We start from the raw sequence: 17,781 nt of genomic DNA, 5'->3' as shown, positions 1-17,781 counted from the left end.
CATGACAAATGCTGTACAATCAATGCATTCAAAAGTAATTGTGTAATAACATCACTACAAGATGGCGCCCATAAGCGTCATAGAGGGGTAATGTCCTAAGTCTATGTCCATGTTACCTTGATGTAGAGAGAGAGAAAAACTTTATTAACATGTAAAAAATGGAGTGCTTTATACACTGACGAAGGCAGCACGCCGAAGCGAGTCTGTGTAGCTCCTGCACGAAAATAAATATGTGGACTCCTGAATCCTCTTGAGTGCTGCTATCTTTTTCCTGGAGTAACGAAAGGGAAATTTTGAGCGTAATATATATATATATATATATATATATATATATATCCAACAAAGCAGGTAAGCCCCAAAGACGAAGTAAAGCCACAAGAAGTTTAATCGGCACTGAAAATTTGCACCCATTTCACAGCTTGCCAGCAGAAAACCCACAACTGCAGTCTTCGAAGGTTAATGTCAGCCTGACGCGTTTCAGGATTTCCTCAATCCTTTCATCAGAGGCAAAGTTCAAAGGAGATTAGAGGACAGTTTTTCAAAGCGCACATTAGTAGATATTTCAAACACCGGCCTCAGTGGGCGTGCCATTTCGCAAGGCCTTCTGGTCATTGCAGTGCGCCAAAAATCTTCCCCTCGTGGGGCTGCCTCTAATGCCTTCAAATTAGAACTGAAATAAAGTTCCAAGTGGAGAGAAGTACCACACAAGATGCCGCCTGCCTTGCTTTGAAGCAGTGAAATTCATGCCTCAAACAGCACCATCCTGCATTGGCACTGCCCTCTTCATTCCGTGGCTGCAAGCAGAAATAATAAGCCTGCACGGACCCACCTCCAGGCGGTGGGCTTTTACTTCACGGCTGGGCAACATCCGTTAGTACATCCAACAAAGCAGGTAAGCCCCAAAGACGGAGTAAAGCCACAAGAAGTTTAATTGGCACTGAAAATTTGCATCCATTTCACAGCTTGCCAGCAGAAAACACACAACTGCAGTCTTCGAAGGTTAATGTCAGCCTGACGCGTTTCAGGATTTCCTCAATCCTTTCATCAGAGGCAAGTATATATATATATATATATATATATATATATATATATATATATATATATATATATATATATATATATATATATATATATATATTTATATATATATATATTCACTGAAAAAAACATAGGTTTTAGGGGTGTTATAGTTAGCTGGACATTTTACTTGTACAAAACCATTGAAAATCCTTCGTTATAGATAGTTCTGCTAACTATAACTCGCGCGCCCACAATCCACTGCTGATGATGTCACATATTACATCATTCGTGACATGGCCAGTGACATGACGACATTACTGATGACATCTCAAATGACATCACTGATGACATCACTGATGATATCATCCAGTGTAAGTGGTTTGGTTTGATATTTAAATATGTCTTATATATATAGCAATCTGCATTGAAGAATGAGTGGATATATAAATGTAAATATCTGGATGGAGGATTTAGTAGCAGTGTGATTGACTGTTTACTTGACTAATTTATAGTGTCTCACTAAATATATTGGATAGTTAAAAAACTGTGTGAATATCTGTATAACTTTGTCAGTTGGTGTGCAAACTGCTGCACCAGGTGGTTACTAGCTATGTGAAAGTCTATATTAGTTATTTATTTGTTAACTGAGTATTTGTATGGGAGAGTGAATGTGTGTGTAGTTCAGTTGGGTGTGTGTGACTGCCCAAAGATGTGTGAATAGTTGATTCAGTGGGTATAACTGCATGTGGAAACAGTTGTTTGGGTGAGTGAATATCTTTATGGGTGTGGTGATGAGCAAATATTTCTCTCAATGGTACATGTCCAACAAAGTAGAAATATAAAAGGTAGTTTATGTGACATTTGTTGTATATAAATAAGTATAGTATACATAAGACTCATTGATTGCATGAGTGACTGTATAGATAACTGTATACTTGTAATAGTGATTTCATAACACACTAAGTATGAGGTACTATCTATATGAATAAATAAAGTGCTATTTGTATAAGTGTGTAGCTGAGTAAATGTAAATATGATACATTGTTTGCAAAAGTGAGTAGGATGACTGCATAAGTGAATAGGATGTGTGCTGGTGTGTTCTGTCGATATAGGTGTATAAGTAAATTTGAGAAGTTCTATTGATCTTTGTTAGCATGTATGAGTAAATATATATGTAATTGATTAGATGTGTGTGTAGATCTTAGAATCAATGAGTGGGTTTTTAGATACTTATATTGCTGTGTCAATGGATTCAAATATGGTAATCTTTATTTTACAGTGAGTGATGAAAGGTTATACTAGTGTATGATGAGGTGTATCTAATTGTCACGTGGATGATGTCATCAGTGATGTGATTTGAGATGTCATCAGTGATGTCACTGACCATGTCATGAATGATGTAATATGTGACATCATCAGCAGTGAATTGCAGGCGCACGAGTTATAGTTAGCAGAACTAACTGTAACAAAGGAATTTCAATGGTTTTGTACGAGTGAAATGTCCAGCTAACTATACCACCCCTAAAACCTATGTTTTTTTCAGTGAATTTCTAAGGTTTTTTAAATGCTAATTTCTAACTATAACATGTCTTAAACCTATGTTTTTTTCATTGAATTTCAAAGGTTTTCTAAATGACAATTTTTAAATGTATTAATTGTTATATTTATTTTTTATACTGATTTACTACACTTTTTTAAACTATTTATTTTTAGATATTTTATTTTTTAAATTACATTATAATTACATTATACATTAAATTACAAAATATACTTTCTCAGAAAGAATTACTTTAGTTTAAATACATTCACAAATAGGCAATAGAGTTTTAAGTGCAGTAGTTACAGTTGTTGCAATGGGCAACACAATTTCAAAAACAATGCAACATTGAGCTCAATGGGAATTTCTAGTTAAATGCAATTAGTTACGTTATGGATTACTTTTGTAACCACAGGACTGGATCCTAGGTTCAGTCCTGGGACATCCCCTGTAAACAGTTGAGTAAAGTCATTTTGGTTACAGTAGTGCTTTTTAAGGAATATTATTGTATTTTAAAAGTTGACACTTTTTCACATAGAATCACCAATGTTATCCTATGGAAGGAAACTCACTTAGCAAGTAAATATTATTACTGTTACTTTTTCTTACTCAGTGGTGGATCCTAGATCTAGCACTGGTGCATCTCCTGTAAACAGTTAAAGAATGCGTTTAAGTTATACAGGCGATTTTTAAGGAATATTTGTAGTTTGTGAATATCGACGCTTAGAAACTTTTCTTGTGAAAACCAGACAATGGATTCTTGTGGAAAGATATACAAGTTACTGGTAAGTACCCTTAGAATTAGTTTTCAGGGTCAGTGCTGGGCTAAAAGATGCAGCACTGGGTTCTCTCCTGATAACAGGTGAGTATATCGTAATTCGTTGTTCGAATGATTTTAGGTGAATATTTTAAAGTTCGAAAACTCCACACTTAGGAGAATTTCCAAGTGAAACCAGTCAATGTTAGCCCATGGAAGGAAATTCAAGTTACTGGTAAGTGCGGTTAGAATTACTTTTCAGGATCAGTACTGGGCTTAAAGATGCAGCACTGAGGTATCTCCTGATAACAGGTGAGTAAATCGGAATTCGTAGTTCGGCTGATTTTAGAGGGTACCTAGGGTCAAAGTAGCCCACTAGGTACCTCCAATAAGCGCCACAGAGCTGTGTTGCAGAGAGTTGTAAAAAGGGGCATGGCCTCTGAACATCTCTCTGCAACGCATCTCCCTGGCGCATACCGGAGATACCTGTTGGGCTACTTGGCCCTCACGGACCTTCAGTATTGAAAGAGAATTAATTCCCCAACTTAAAACCCGCAACGGGGTACAGAGGTGAAAGAAGGGGTCATGGCCTGAGGTGACATGTCTGCAAACACGCCCTGTGGCATGTTTTACATTAGAGAATTAATTCCTCCTTAATCCTGTGGGTCCCTGGGGGCCAACAGGCCCACCAGGCACCTCCAGATGTTCAGAGATGTGGCAATCAACTGTGTATAAGGAAAGGAACTCGCACATCAACAATAATGTATTTATTTTAATACTCAAATAAATAAAAAAAACGAATAGCACCGTTTAAAAAAAATAAGGATAATAGGGGTTTTGGTTGGGGAAGTGTATTAAAATTGTGGACAGAAACTGTACACAGTAACCAATAAATATACTTGTTTTACAAAATTAAATACAAAGATATTTATTTTAAGCCGTCATCGCAGCCACAGACGACATCAGGCGCCAACTAGACAATGGCGAAACATCAGCCCTCATCCTCCTGGACCTGTCGGCCGCCTTCGACATAGTTTGCCATCGCACTCTAAAAACACACCTCCTAGAAGGCCGTTGACTGGACCACGTCCTTCCTCTCCAGCAGAACCCAGAGTGTCCGCCTCCCACTCTTCCTATCCAGAGCCACCGACATCATCTGCGGCATCCACCAGGGTTCATCCCTCAGCCCGACGCTGTACAACATCTACATGGCCCCCCTCGCACAAGTGGCCTGCCACCACAACCTCAACATCATCTCCTACGCCGACGACACCCAGCTCAGGCTCTCCCTCACCAAGGGCCCACACATCGCCAAAACCAACCTCCACGAGGGAATGAAGGCCACCGCCGACTGGATGAGGAGCAGCCGTCTGAAGCTGAACTTGGACAAGACGGAGGTACTCATCCTCGGACCCACCCCCTCAGTCTGGGATGACTCCTGGTGGCCGACCACACTGGGAACAGCACCAACACCCACCGACCACACATGCAACCTAGGATTCATCCTTGACTCCTCTCTCTCCATGTCTAAACGGGTCAACGCCGTCTCCTCCTCCTGCTACAACACCCTCCGCAGGATCTACAAGTGGATCCCTACCGCAACAAGAAAAACAGTGACACAGGCCCTCGTCAGCAGCAGACTGAACTACGGCAAAGCACTCTACACAGGAATCCTAGCTAAACACCTACGACGACTACAAAGCATCCAAAACGCCTCCGCCCGACTGATCGTCAACGTCTCCCGCTGCAACCACATGACCCCCAACCTGAGAGAATTACACTGGCTTCCCGTCGACAAGAGGATCACCTTCAAGCTCCTCATCCATGCACACAACGCACTCCACAATGCCAGACCAGCCTACCTGAACAGCAGACTCAGCTTCTACACCCCCACCCTCCAGCTCCGCTCCACCAGACTTGCCCTCGCCGCTGTCCCCCGCATCCAACGAACAACCTCCGGCGACAGATCCTTCTCCTACCTCGCCGCCAAGACCTGGAACACCCTCCCCACCCACATACGGCAGACCCAAGACCTACTCGCCTTCAGAAGACTCCTCAAGACCTGGCTCTTCGAGCAGTAGCAGCACTCCCCCCCCCCCTCAGCGCCTTGAGACCCTCACGGGTAAGTAGCGCGCTCTACAAGTACTCTGATTGATTGATTGATTGAATACTCGTTTAATAAAAGAGAGAAAGAAGTAAAAATAAAAGAAAGAGCAAATACGTATGAGGATATGAAACAAACCTAAAACTGTTTAACAAGTTTCACTTTTACCAAAACACGTGCACAAGTTAAACAGTGGAAATGTGAGCATGTGTCAACTGAAAAACGTAACAAAAAAATGGGAGGAGCACTAAATTGGTTCCATAGTGACTTCAATGACCAAAACGTATATAAACCACTCCCGTAGGTCTATTACTTTTGTTTCTGTGATTTAATTACGGGTGACCAAACTACGAGCAAGATAAAGTTTACGATCGTCGGATTCATCTTCAATTTATCGTCCATTTCCTCAGAGGGAACATAAAGTTAATGTATAGATTGTAATATATAAAACATTATGCTCCCTCCAGAGGAGTTGGATGTATGTCGACGGAAGGAAGAAAGAATTTTAAAGAGAGGTAATTTAATAGTATGAGTTTATGCTTTATATATTTTGCTAATGCAAGTATATGATTATGATTTCTAAATGTAGTGTGTAAAAGTATAATTGTACTTTAGAATTAAATGACGTAAGAACAGTTCATGTATTATCATCGCAAATTGAAAATACTACAAAGACGCAGAAAAAAGGTTTGAAATATGTACAAATGAAAAATAAATGATCATATAATTCTCTTTTTCTTCTAGAGTGAAAATGGGTTTATCAGTATGTATTTTGTGTAGTACTGTGACCTATTTTCACTCATGAAGAACTGGAGGTTTATCGTTGCAAGTAGTAAACATGGAAAAAATATTAATGTCAATTAACAAATAATAAAATAATCCTTTTTAACAATCACAATGTTTTCATAAAGAGTAATTGAAATAAATGTACAAAAAAACAAAAAAGAAAGATGAAGTAGTGAGGGAGTGTTTGTAGAAGCACTTCTATCCTACTTTATCTGAAAGTAAATCTTGCCCTCTTTTATTAATAAGAATTTGGGGCAACACTTTAAAAAAGATACGAATAGAAAATAGTGTTTGTGGAGAAAAAAGGGAGTGTGTGCATATTTATATAGCGCGAATTCGACCTAATTGTATATCAGCAATTTACATGTGCACCGTATTTACAGTACATTTTCAGGCAGGCGTAGATTACATCATTTCTCTTCAATAACAGGATGTGGGCGCGACTCTGAGCCTCGAAAAATGATTTCCCGCACCAAGTTTGACAGTGTTCCTGAATGACCACATACATATATATTAGCTGCCCTTCATATGCCAAAAACTGCACCCTAAAACTTTCATAGCCCTGTATTACTACAGCTACAACACTCCACTGAATTTACAACAAACATTCATATTCGCAGAAATACGTCATCTCCACCATCTTTTATGTGTGCAACTATGGATAAATATAGGGTGAGTGATACCCCGTACCTTCCATGTTGGCCATGCTGTAGTACTTTACAAATATCATGACACATTTGCGTTTAAGACTCGGGTAACGTCAGCACTACAACACGGACTCCCGAATCAGTTGATTTCTCATATAGCTCACGACGGAACCACGTCCCTAGCTCCGGAATCATGGTTCACAGCCTCGCGCAGCACTGGTATACGTCAGTCCAGCCTACTCCGCTTACGCTTCCAAGAAACCACAACAAATTTAACAACACTTTCCTAACGCTAAATTGACGATAATTTTAACGCTGTCCTTGTAAATATGCCCCCAATATCGCGAAAAATACAGGGAAAATTCATGTTCGCAAGTGAATATCTTGTTAATATAAGACTGTGCACTTAACATATCAATCCACCTCGCATATTAATCATGTTTAAGTCTACTTCAGAACACATTTTAGGATCCGACATAAACCGCAATTAGCGAGAGTTTGGCTATCGGTCCTGAAATCCAGGGCCGCCTTGTAAATAAAACGCTGTTGTCATACCTCCCTCTTCCTTTTTATATTCTCATAGAAACACCTACCTTCCCACTGAGAACGCCTACATTGCAACTCATTGGAGATACGAGGGGACCCCTTAGCAAACCGGCTGCTAACATGCATTAATGCATCTTAGCGTCACCTAGTAAATAGGGCAATATCATTTTCACTGCATTTTTTGCTTTTAAAAAAAGAATTGCGGCAAAATGGCACTTGTTAATATGCCCTCAAGTTTGCTATGACCCATCGAGAACCTCGACTCCCGGCCTCCATAGCAAACAGCAGTGTCCCGGGGGTAGACACCCCGAGACACATCAGGAGCCGCTCCTCGGGGTGGTGTTCCCCAAGGCTTTCGACTGCTCCAGAATGGCGATCACGCGGCCCCCCTCTCAAAATATAAAAAGCCCCGGAGGGTGGTAATCCCCGGGGCTTAGACGTACCTTTGAGCTCCCTCACCCATTTATTTTGTAGCACCGAGGAATCGCGGTCCCTGGGCTACAGGGCCCCTCTGGACCCCCATCAAATGTAATATTTTAGACCCCGGGATTTGGCCCTCCCAGGAAGCTAATTTTTAAACAAGCACAGGAGCCTGCACTTCATTTTTTTTTTTATTGGGGCCCTAGGGATCCCTGTGGGACCCCCTGGGCAGGTCTAGAGTGTCAAAATATTTCTTACCTGCCTCCTTTATACATTTTGAACACTTGTTCCACTAATTTCTAGATCCTAACTTCTACCGAGGCACAAAATGGCTGCCAACACTTCCTGGTTTCGAATGACAACCACTTGACAACCAATTAGCATTCTGCGCGTTATCGGGACGGTGCGCTTATAATCCGCGCATCCACCGAGGCCATAGATATATGTACTTTTACTTGTAAGTTTCTTAGAAACTACTGAACGTATTTACACCATTTAAGCAAAAGGCACGAGTCTGATCAGTGGACTACCTCTTTGCCAAATTTGGTATAATTCCGTTCAATCATTCGGGCTGTAGCCGCAATGAACGGTTCCTATGGAAAAATGCATGGGGAAAACACATTTTGGGACCCCCCCCTTTTTTTTCTCTGCCCCCGCATCAAATGCAATATTTTAGACCACAGGATTGGTCCTTCCCAGGTAGCTAATTTTTAAACAAGCACAGGAGCCCGTGCATCGTTTTTATTTTTTTTATGGAGGATCTATACACCCAGTGCACATTTCTCTGTTTTCTCAACAAAAAAAAGAATTTTTTTGGGGGGCTCTAGGGGTCCTTGTGGGACCCCCTGAGCGTCTAGAGGGTAAAAATATTTCTTACCTGCCCCCTTTATACATTTTAAACACTTGTTCCACTAATATCTAGATCCTTGCTTCTAACGAGGCACAAAATGGCTGCTAACACTTCCTGGTTTCGAATGTTGACAACCACTTGACAGCCAATCAGCAATCTGCACATGATCGGGATGGTGCGCTTATAATCCGCGCATCCACCGAGGCCATAGATATATATGTACTTTTAATTGTAATTTTCTCAGGAACTACTGAACAAATTTACACCATATAAGCAAAAGGCACGAGTCTGAACCAGGGACTATAACTTTGCCAAATTTGGTGTAATTCCGTTCAGCCGTTCGGGCTGTGGCCGCGATGAACTGTACATATGGAAAATTGCATGGGGAAAACAGGTTTGGGGACCCCTTTTTTCTCAGCCCCGCTTCACAAATCACCCCAAGACTGTCAGGATAGGAGTGGACAGGAGCTTCCCACCAGTTTTGAAAATTTCAAGAAGATTCGTCAACTGGCGCCAAAGTTATACCAAATAGAATGTTGTGGATTTCCTATGGAAAATAGGTCCTAACTATAACTATCTACTGGATATATATATATCCAGTAAGGTTCCCTCCTTAGCATATGGCATATGTGAGATGTAACGCTAGGGTGATTACTTAGCCTACAGTAAAGATTGGTACCTATGTATGTAGATAATATGTGCACAATTTTATACACACATGACTAAATATATAAACAATGACCTACCACATACCGCGCTGAGTCACCTTGAATGATGAAGGTGGCAATTTCACGAGTTTCACAAGCGCTGAACCTTAGTTGAAAAAAGATTATACTTTGATACAATGTAATCGAATTGTTGTTGAATATGTTTTCTTTATTATTGTCTTGCGCCTAATGTGAATGCAATGTGCAGCGCGGTTTTAAGTGTTGCATTTAAAGTTGCAACTCCTCAGTGGCCATGGTGAAATGGTTGCTATGGCAATAATGATGCCGCCACACAGACCAATGAGCACTCTGAATTGTTTAAAAAGCACTCACTTACCTGAATTCTTTGTTGTGAGCAAGACGGTCTCATCCGTCGAAACGCGTCGAACTTTGCACTTGGGATAATTAATAAAACTTGTTCCTGAATGAGACCCCACGGTGTCAGCGCCTGTTTATCATCGTGTAAACACAGGAGTGGAGAGTATATATATATATATTCACTAAAAAAACATAGGTTTTACACACGTTATAGTTAGGAAGTAGCATTTACAAAACCTATGAAATTCACTGAAAAAACCATAGGTTTGACACCAGTTATAGTTAGCTGGAAATTTTACTGATATAAAACCAATGAAATTCCACGTTATAGTTAGTTGGACTCACTATAACTTGCGCGTGCAATGCACTGCTGATGACGTCACATATTACATCACTCATGACGTGGTCAGTGACATCACTCATTACATCACTGATGACACCATCCAGTGAATGTGTGTCTTTCTGAAAAATAAATATTAGTGAGTAATGTTTAAATATTTAAATATATATATTAGTCTTTCACTTTGTGTATAAGTGGCTGCATGGGTTGGTGAGTAGCTGCTTGTGTATGTATATGAGTTATTAGATGTTTTTCTTAATATCAGTATGACTGTCTATATGGTTTGGTGGGGGTATTACTTAGCACATAGATGCATGAGTGTCTGACTCTCTGTTTGTATGTGTTTTGAAGACAGCATATGTGCAGGACTGTATAGGTGGATGAGTGTGTATCTGTGTATGTTAGTGAGTGAATGACTGTCTCACTAGTGTCTTTATCAGTAACTACATATGTTTTAATCTAGTATACGTGAATATTGATATATATTTAGTTGAGTATATGTGAGAGTGAGGAATTGTAAGAGTTCCTCTTTAAATAAGTATGTGTTTCTATAAGTGATTGTTTAAGAGAATAAGTATGTGTAATTTTCCTTAGAAGTAAAGTGGTAGTGTGTGTATAGCTGTATATGCAAATAAATGGATGTTTAATAGTTTATTTGCATGTGTGAGTATGTGTGAGAGTATCTTTTGGATGACTGTCGTTGTGTAACAGGATATATATGTGTATCACTATATATGATGAGTGAGTATATGTATGAGTGACTACATAGAACTGTTGGTGAAAGAGTGGATGTGTATATAGATGGTGGATTTAGTGAATTGGTTGTTGTAACTGGTATGGGTATCTCCATTTTTTTGTAAATTTTAGTTTCTATTTTTGAATATGTGTTTCAAGGGTTACATTACAGTGAAAAGAGGTCTGTCACTCTGTCGCAAGGATAGTGTCATCAGTGATGTCATGAGTGATGTCACTGACCACGTCATGAGTGATGTAATATGTGACGTCATCAGCAGTGCATTGCACGCGCAAGTTATAGTGAGTCCAACTAACTATAACGTGGAATTTAATTGGTTTTATATCAGTAAAATTTCCAGCTAACTATAACTGGTGTCAAACCTATGGTTTTTTCAGTGAATTTCATAGGTTTTGTAAATGCTACTTCCTAACTATAACGTGTGTAAAACCTATGGTTTTTTTTGTGAATTTCATAGGTTTTGTAAATGCTACTTCCTAACTATAACGTGTGTAAAACCTATGGTTTTTTCAGTGAATTTCATTGGTTTTTAAAATGCTAATTCAGACATATCTCGTGTATGCAACCTATACTTTTGTCAATAAAGTTCTGGCAATATTATTTTCGGAAACAAGCCGTTTTCTTCACTGTTCAAGTTGCATAGAGACTCCTTGTAAAGCGATACAGAATTAGAAAGTCTGTACCTTGCCTTTTTTTGAACGCATTAAAATTTGTCTGTAAATAAAAATAACCTTTCTAAACTTTCGTGCACGACCCGGTGTGCGCACTCTCGGCAACAGTTCTCAATAAAATGGATAGCGCATTTCCAGGCTTTCGTGTGCGACCGACTGCGCGCACCCGCCTATATATTTCGTGAAAACTTTGCAATCTGAACTTATTGAATTTCTTCACAGACCCATCAAAGAACTTATAATACGTCAAAGAGACTAAACCTAGGCTTCTTTTTTAATATCATGAAAATTTTCATTAAATGGAGCCGAATGTCTTTTTAAACTTTCGTGTGTGACCGAATGTACACACCTTGGTATTTTAAAAAAATATATAAAAGGTTTTATACTTTAACAATTGTATGCTTGAATCGAGCTCAGAAGATATATTAAATCCGGATATGTTTGGATTTACTCCTTTTCACGTTTTGAAACTTCGCTGAATTAGACCGCTACTTCCAAATGGCGTACGTGACCAGATACTATCACCGCGTACACGTCCTGAGATGCGCATGTGAAGTCATGTGACTTGAAAACAACACTTCCAATTGGTTCTTAGTAGTTTCTATTCTGCAATTTACACGGAGCACTCCACCCACTTCTCTCACTATCTTTTCTACTCTCAAAAGAGAACAACGTTCAACACCCTTCGGAAGACTTTGCTGAAATGGCTGCCGCCCCGCATTCATCTTCCGAATCTGAAGGAAATGAGCGACTACCTTTAAAAAGAAAAAAGAAATCTTTTATTTGGCAATTTTTCACTTATCCTGAAGAACAAAAGAAAGTAAATGCGCCAAAAGTTACCTGCACGATATGCAATTCGGTTCTCTCAAGAGGAAATCCAAGAAAAAAATATTCCTTTTCCATACATACCATGGTGCGGCATGTCAAACAAGTGCACCCTGTGGAATTTGCACAGGCATCGACAAGAGCCCTGGCCACGCTATTACCATCAGAGGTGGCCAGCACATCTTCTGGTGGACGACCTGTATCTCCATCGAGTGCTGTGATGGACTTGAGACCATATCTTGCAAAGGTGCACATGAAATGCAACGAGTGTGGAGAAATTCTTCTGTACGGAGAGCAGAGCCTCATTCTTACTAAACTAAAAATTGAGAGTCATAAATGCCCCGAGAAAAGATAAATTTCTTCATTTCATTTTGATCCTGTGTCACACATGAAAATGTTGTTGCAAGTTAAAAAAATCAAAAACAACATAACACTTGTTTTAAAAAAAAAAAAAGAAAAAAAAGTTCTTTTCAGAACTAACTCATTCTACCAAAAAGAGCTCCAGGAGCATATTATAAAGGGGGTTTATCTCCGCTTTTTTGGCTTTCGTTCGTGCGCGACCATGTGCGCGCACCCGCCTATATATTTCGTGAAAACTTTGCAATTGCAACTTATTAAATTTCTTCATAGACCCATCAAAGAACTTATACTACGTCAAAGACACTAAACCTAGGCTTCTTTTTTATTATTATGAAAATTTTCATTAAATTGGGGCCGAATGTCTTTTTAAACTTTCGTGCGTGACCGAATGTACACACCTTGGTATTTTAAAAAAAAATATAAAAGGTTTTATACTTTAACAATTGTATGCTTGAATCGAGCTCAGAAGATATATTAAATCCGGATGTGTTTCGATTTACTCCTTTTCACGTTTTGAAACTTCGCTGAATTAGACCGCTACTTCCAAATGGCGTACGTGACCAGATACTATCACCGCGTACACGTCCTGAGACGCGCATGTGAAGTCATGTGACTTGAAAACAACACTTCCAATTGGTTCTTAGTAGTTTCTATTCTGCAATTTACACGGAGCACTCCACCCACTTCTCTCACTATCTTTTCTACTCTCAAAAGAGAACAACGTTCAACATCTTTCGAAAGACTTTCTTTTCACGCGATAATGTGAAATACTGAGATTGTTACAGGATTTTCTATCAGATATGTGTTCCCATTTCTGTTGAAGCACTAACACCGTGGAAAATTCCACCGATAGCAGTGATATTTTTAACGCCGAGCACCGGCGATTTTTATCACTTAGAAGCCTTCCTATTATGAAGGTTTATCTCCTAAGTCTCTGATTCTCAAACTGTGCAACGCGGCTCCCCTGTGTGCCGTAATAAGGTGCTAGGGGCGCCGCGCACACTCTAGTGTGACTAACCATCCATAAATTCCACGGACATCTCTACCCTGTTATCTGCAATTGTGAACATCAAAAGGAGCTGCGCTACGCCCCTGTAAGAGGCCTCACTCCCACTGCTGCAACGGCTTGGCAGTCCTCCAGATGCACAGGAACAGCCCCTTCGATCCATTGAAGTTCTGTGTCGGTCTCAATACCACTTACGAAATGAAAATAAGCACTGAAGAATATTTATGCTGTAGCAGGAGGAGTACTACATGCTTGCAGAATGCATTCTATTACCTATAAAAAAGTGAAACACCCACGCTACAATCATATAGAATACTTCCTCTAAAGAAGCCTGTGAATAACTTTAAAACATCAGGTTAACCTTTTTTTACTCTCTCATCATTGTTAAAGATAAGTATTTACAATACTATATTAAACAATGCCATGGTTGTTGCTTTTTAATTTTAAAAATCTTGCAATCTTTCACGAACCCAATACTCATGGCTTCTTTTTCGTGACAAAAATATTGCAATATTACATACCTACATAGAATAACAGAAAAAACATAAAACTACAAAGGCCAAACAGTCTACTAAACGCGGATTTGTAACCTATGGGGCAGATTTATGTTAACTACTTCATACCCAGATATGCACCAGTTAATGTGCACCACAGTATGCTAGTGCTCTGTTACCCATGGTGTGCCACATTTGAAATGTGGCGCACCATGGTACAAAAACACCATACATGCGTAACACATCTGTGCTGAAAAAGTAATACATTGCTAGAGTTGCATCGCAACTGTGATGCAGCTCCAGCAAGGCTCACCAATGCACTATATTCACAATGCTGCGTCAATACCTACGCCTGCTTCAAGCACATGCACAGTTTTGAAACAGCATGGGCCTGAAAGTCACTGAGTGAAATATCATACATTACAGTCAGCCACTTTCAAGACGCATTCCTTCAGAGGAACACTTACCGTTTATTAGAGGTAGATCGTCCACCGGAGGACACCCCTAATAAAAAAGACATATATATAAAATGCGGACTAGCCGCTGTATCGTGCTAGCAAACTTTAACTTAAAAATCGTTGGAAAAAACAAAAGGAATCGAGCAAAATCAGTAGGCCACTGATAGGATCTCTTTTTGACCTCGCTAAAATAGAAACATTAGGAACAACCATTCATGAGAAATATGAAACTAGTGAGAGAAACCGAGCTCGACGCCATGATGGCTGCAAGATAGCTCGGCTCCGCCGCCCACCCCGCCCAAAATAACGACAAACCCTATGCAAATATTATAAATAAATACGACACACCAGCAAAGTAACAGGGTAAAACGTTTTATTAAATAACTATTTACATGGCAGCCTGCTACAACATGAAAACAACACTTCCAATTGGTTCTTACTAGTTTCTATTCTGGAATTTACACGCAGCACTCCACCCACTTCCCTCACTATCTTTTGTACTCTCAAGAGAGAACAACGTCCTACATTTTTCGGAAGACTTTGGTGAAATGGCTACCGTATCTCATTCATCTTCCGAATCTGAACAAAATGATCGACTACCTTTAAGAAGAAAAAAAGAATCTTTCATCTGGCAATTTTTCACTTATCCTGAAGATCAAAAGAAAGTAAATGCACCAAAAGTAACCTGCACGATATGTGACTCGTTTCTCTCAAGAGGAAATCCAACAAAAAAAATTCCTTTTCCATACATACCATGGTGCGGCATGTCAAACAAGTGCACCCTGTGCAATTTGCAGAGGCATCGACAAAAGCCCTGGCCACGCTATTACCATTAGAGGTGGCCAGCACATTTTCTGATCGACGACCTGTATCTCCATCGAGTGCAGAGATGGACTTGAGATATTTAACTATATATGGTCTATAACCTATGGTTTTTTCAGTGAATTTTCAAGGTTTTGTAAATGCTAATTCCTAACTATATATGGTCTATAACCTATGTTTTTTTCAGTGAATTTGCTCCGCCGCCCACCCCGCCCAAAATAACGACAAACCCTATGCAAATATTATAAATATATACAACACACCAACAAAGTAACAGGGTAAAACGTTTCATTAAATAACTATTTACATGGCAGCTTGCTGCAACATCGATCCAAATGCATGACACTGTTCCTGTCAAGGTAGCATAGCTGGCGGCCTAGGGGTGGAGGACCGTTGTGCAAATACCCCGGGGAGGATATGCTTGGTCCCTGAGATTCTTCGATGTCACTGCCTTCCACAAATGGCATAAGTCCTGGATGTTCGGTGCCATACTTGAGGGTTTGACCTAAAGACACGTCCTGCGGTGCCCTGGTCCAACCATCACATATACCTCCGCCAGTAGACGGCGTGGGGTGCACTGGAAGGGAGAGGCGGCGCGAACGAGCCTCCCCCACCTCCCCAGGTGGAGGTTTCTCAGCTACACCCCTAAAGACACGTCCTGCGGTGCCCTGGTCCAACCATCACATATACCTGCGCCAGGAGACGGCGTGGGGTGCACTGGAAGGGAGAGGCGGCGCGAACGAGCCTCCCCCACCTCCCCAGGTGGAGGTTTCTCAGCTGCACCCCAGCGCTTCACTCGACAAGATGAGTTGTGCCCGCTCCTGCGGCACATTGCCTCGCTCGGCCAGCTGAATTACGCCTGCTCTTGCTATTACAGCGTCTCACCCACCATCCGGCTGAATTGCACCCACTCTTGCGGTACAGCGACAGGCGGCTGCCACGGAGCTCAGGAAATGGCGGTCGGCTCCACAGACTTAGGCCTGGCCTGCAAGGATGGCTCTGGACAACCCTGGAACTCGGACACTTGACTGCTACGGCATGGGCCCCATTCCCAAAAGCGTCCCATCAGCCTTGAAGATTCTACAAGAGTCACCGGGGCCCCCGACTCCCGCAGAGTTCCGGTGGGGAGCTTCTGCCATGATTGCTCGCAGAATGGCCACGACGTAGCCACGGGGTGCTCTCATGCTGACGCCAGCTTCAGTCTGAAACTTCCAGAAACACTGAAGACTACCAATTCGATCAGTTCCGGTGGCGCCCCAACGACGTATCGCGTTGTTGCATAATGCGTCATATGACACGCCGCGTTAGCGCCCCGGAAGCAATCCGGGGCGCGGCGCGGAGCGCGTAACGTAAGCATAACAGGTCATGTGACTTGTTAATAAAACTTTTCATTGGTTTAGAAATATGTTTTGTCCCAAATGATGAAAACCCCTCCTTGTTTCCTCTTGGCTCCTGCCCCCTCCCCAAGTCTTGCTCGGCCAGCTGAGTTTCGCCCACTCTTGCGGCCTACGACATGGATACGCCGGGGCGTTATGGATCAGTATGAGCAAATATACACTTGGGGATTTACAAGCAACAACAAGCCTTTGTATTTGGGGCTCTAAATCAACAACAGTGACAGAGAACAGAACCGAACTAAGCACTCAGGGGCTACGTTTAAACGTAACATCACCTCCCCAGAGGTACATCACCTTACACACACATGCACTCTGATCTCCTTGGCCTCAGTCAAGCATCAATAGTATGATTTTCATAGGTGAGTCTAGGTTCATGGATTTCCATCCACAGACTAAAAGCCTGGAGTGGGAGTGAAAAAAACCATAACTAAGTAAGAAGGAAGGCAGAAACAGAATCTTCCTCTGCAACATCCGGCTCTGCATCGCTACTTACTTATAAATGCAGAAAAAACTCAATTAACACAAGGGCTCTTTTCAGAGCCACCTTATATCAAAGCACTCAAACTTCTGATTTATCTCCATTTTCACACTCTTGTAAATAGGTGTGCGCGCCCGAGTGCGCGCACCCCGCAACTTAAAAAAAAATATATATATATATATTTTCGCCTTTAAGGACCTTACTGCACACCCTGAGAAAACCTACGCAGCAAAACAATCTCTACCTTCTCCCCTTTCCATGTTCCAACGCTTTGAAATGAACAATATATTTACTCGCAGTGACAAAATGGCGGTCAACACTTCCTGATTTCCTTCGAATCGAACGTTAACAGACGTCACGCAGCAAAAAAAAAAAACGCTCGCGCGCAGCCGCTTGAGTGCGCGCACCCGTCCGCGCTTATAGATATATAATTGACTTTAACTTAAATTTTCTCAGCAACTACTGAACGGATTTACACCATTCC

This window comes from Lissotriton helveticus, chromosome 5_1 (genome assembly GCF_964261635.1).
Source record: "Lissotriton helveticus chromosome 5_1, aLisHel1.1, whole genome shotgun sequence".
NCBI classification, from domain to species: Eukaryota; Metazoa; Chordata; class Amphibia; order Caudata; family Salamandridae; genus Lissotriton; species Lissotriton helveticus.
This window is presented reverse-complemented; position numbering follows the sequence as displayed.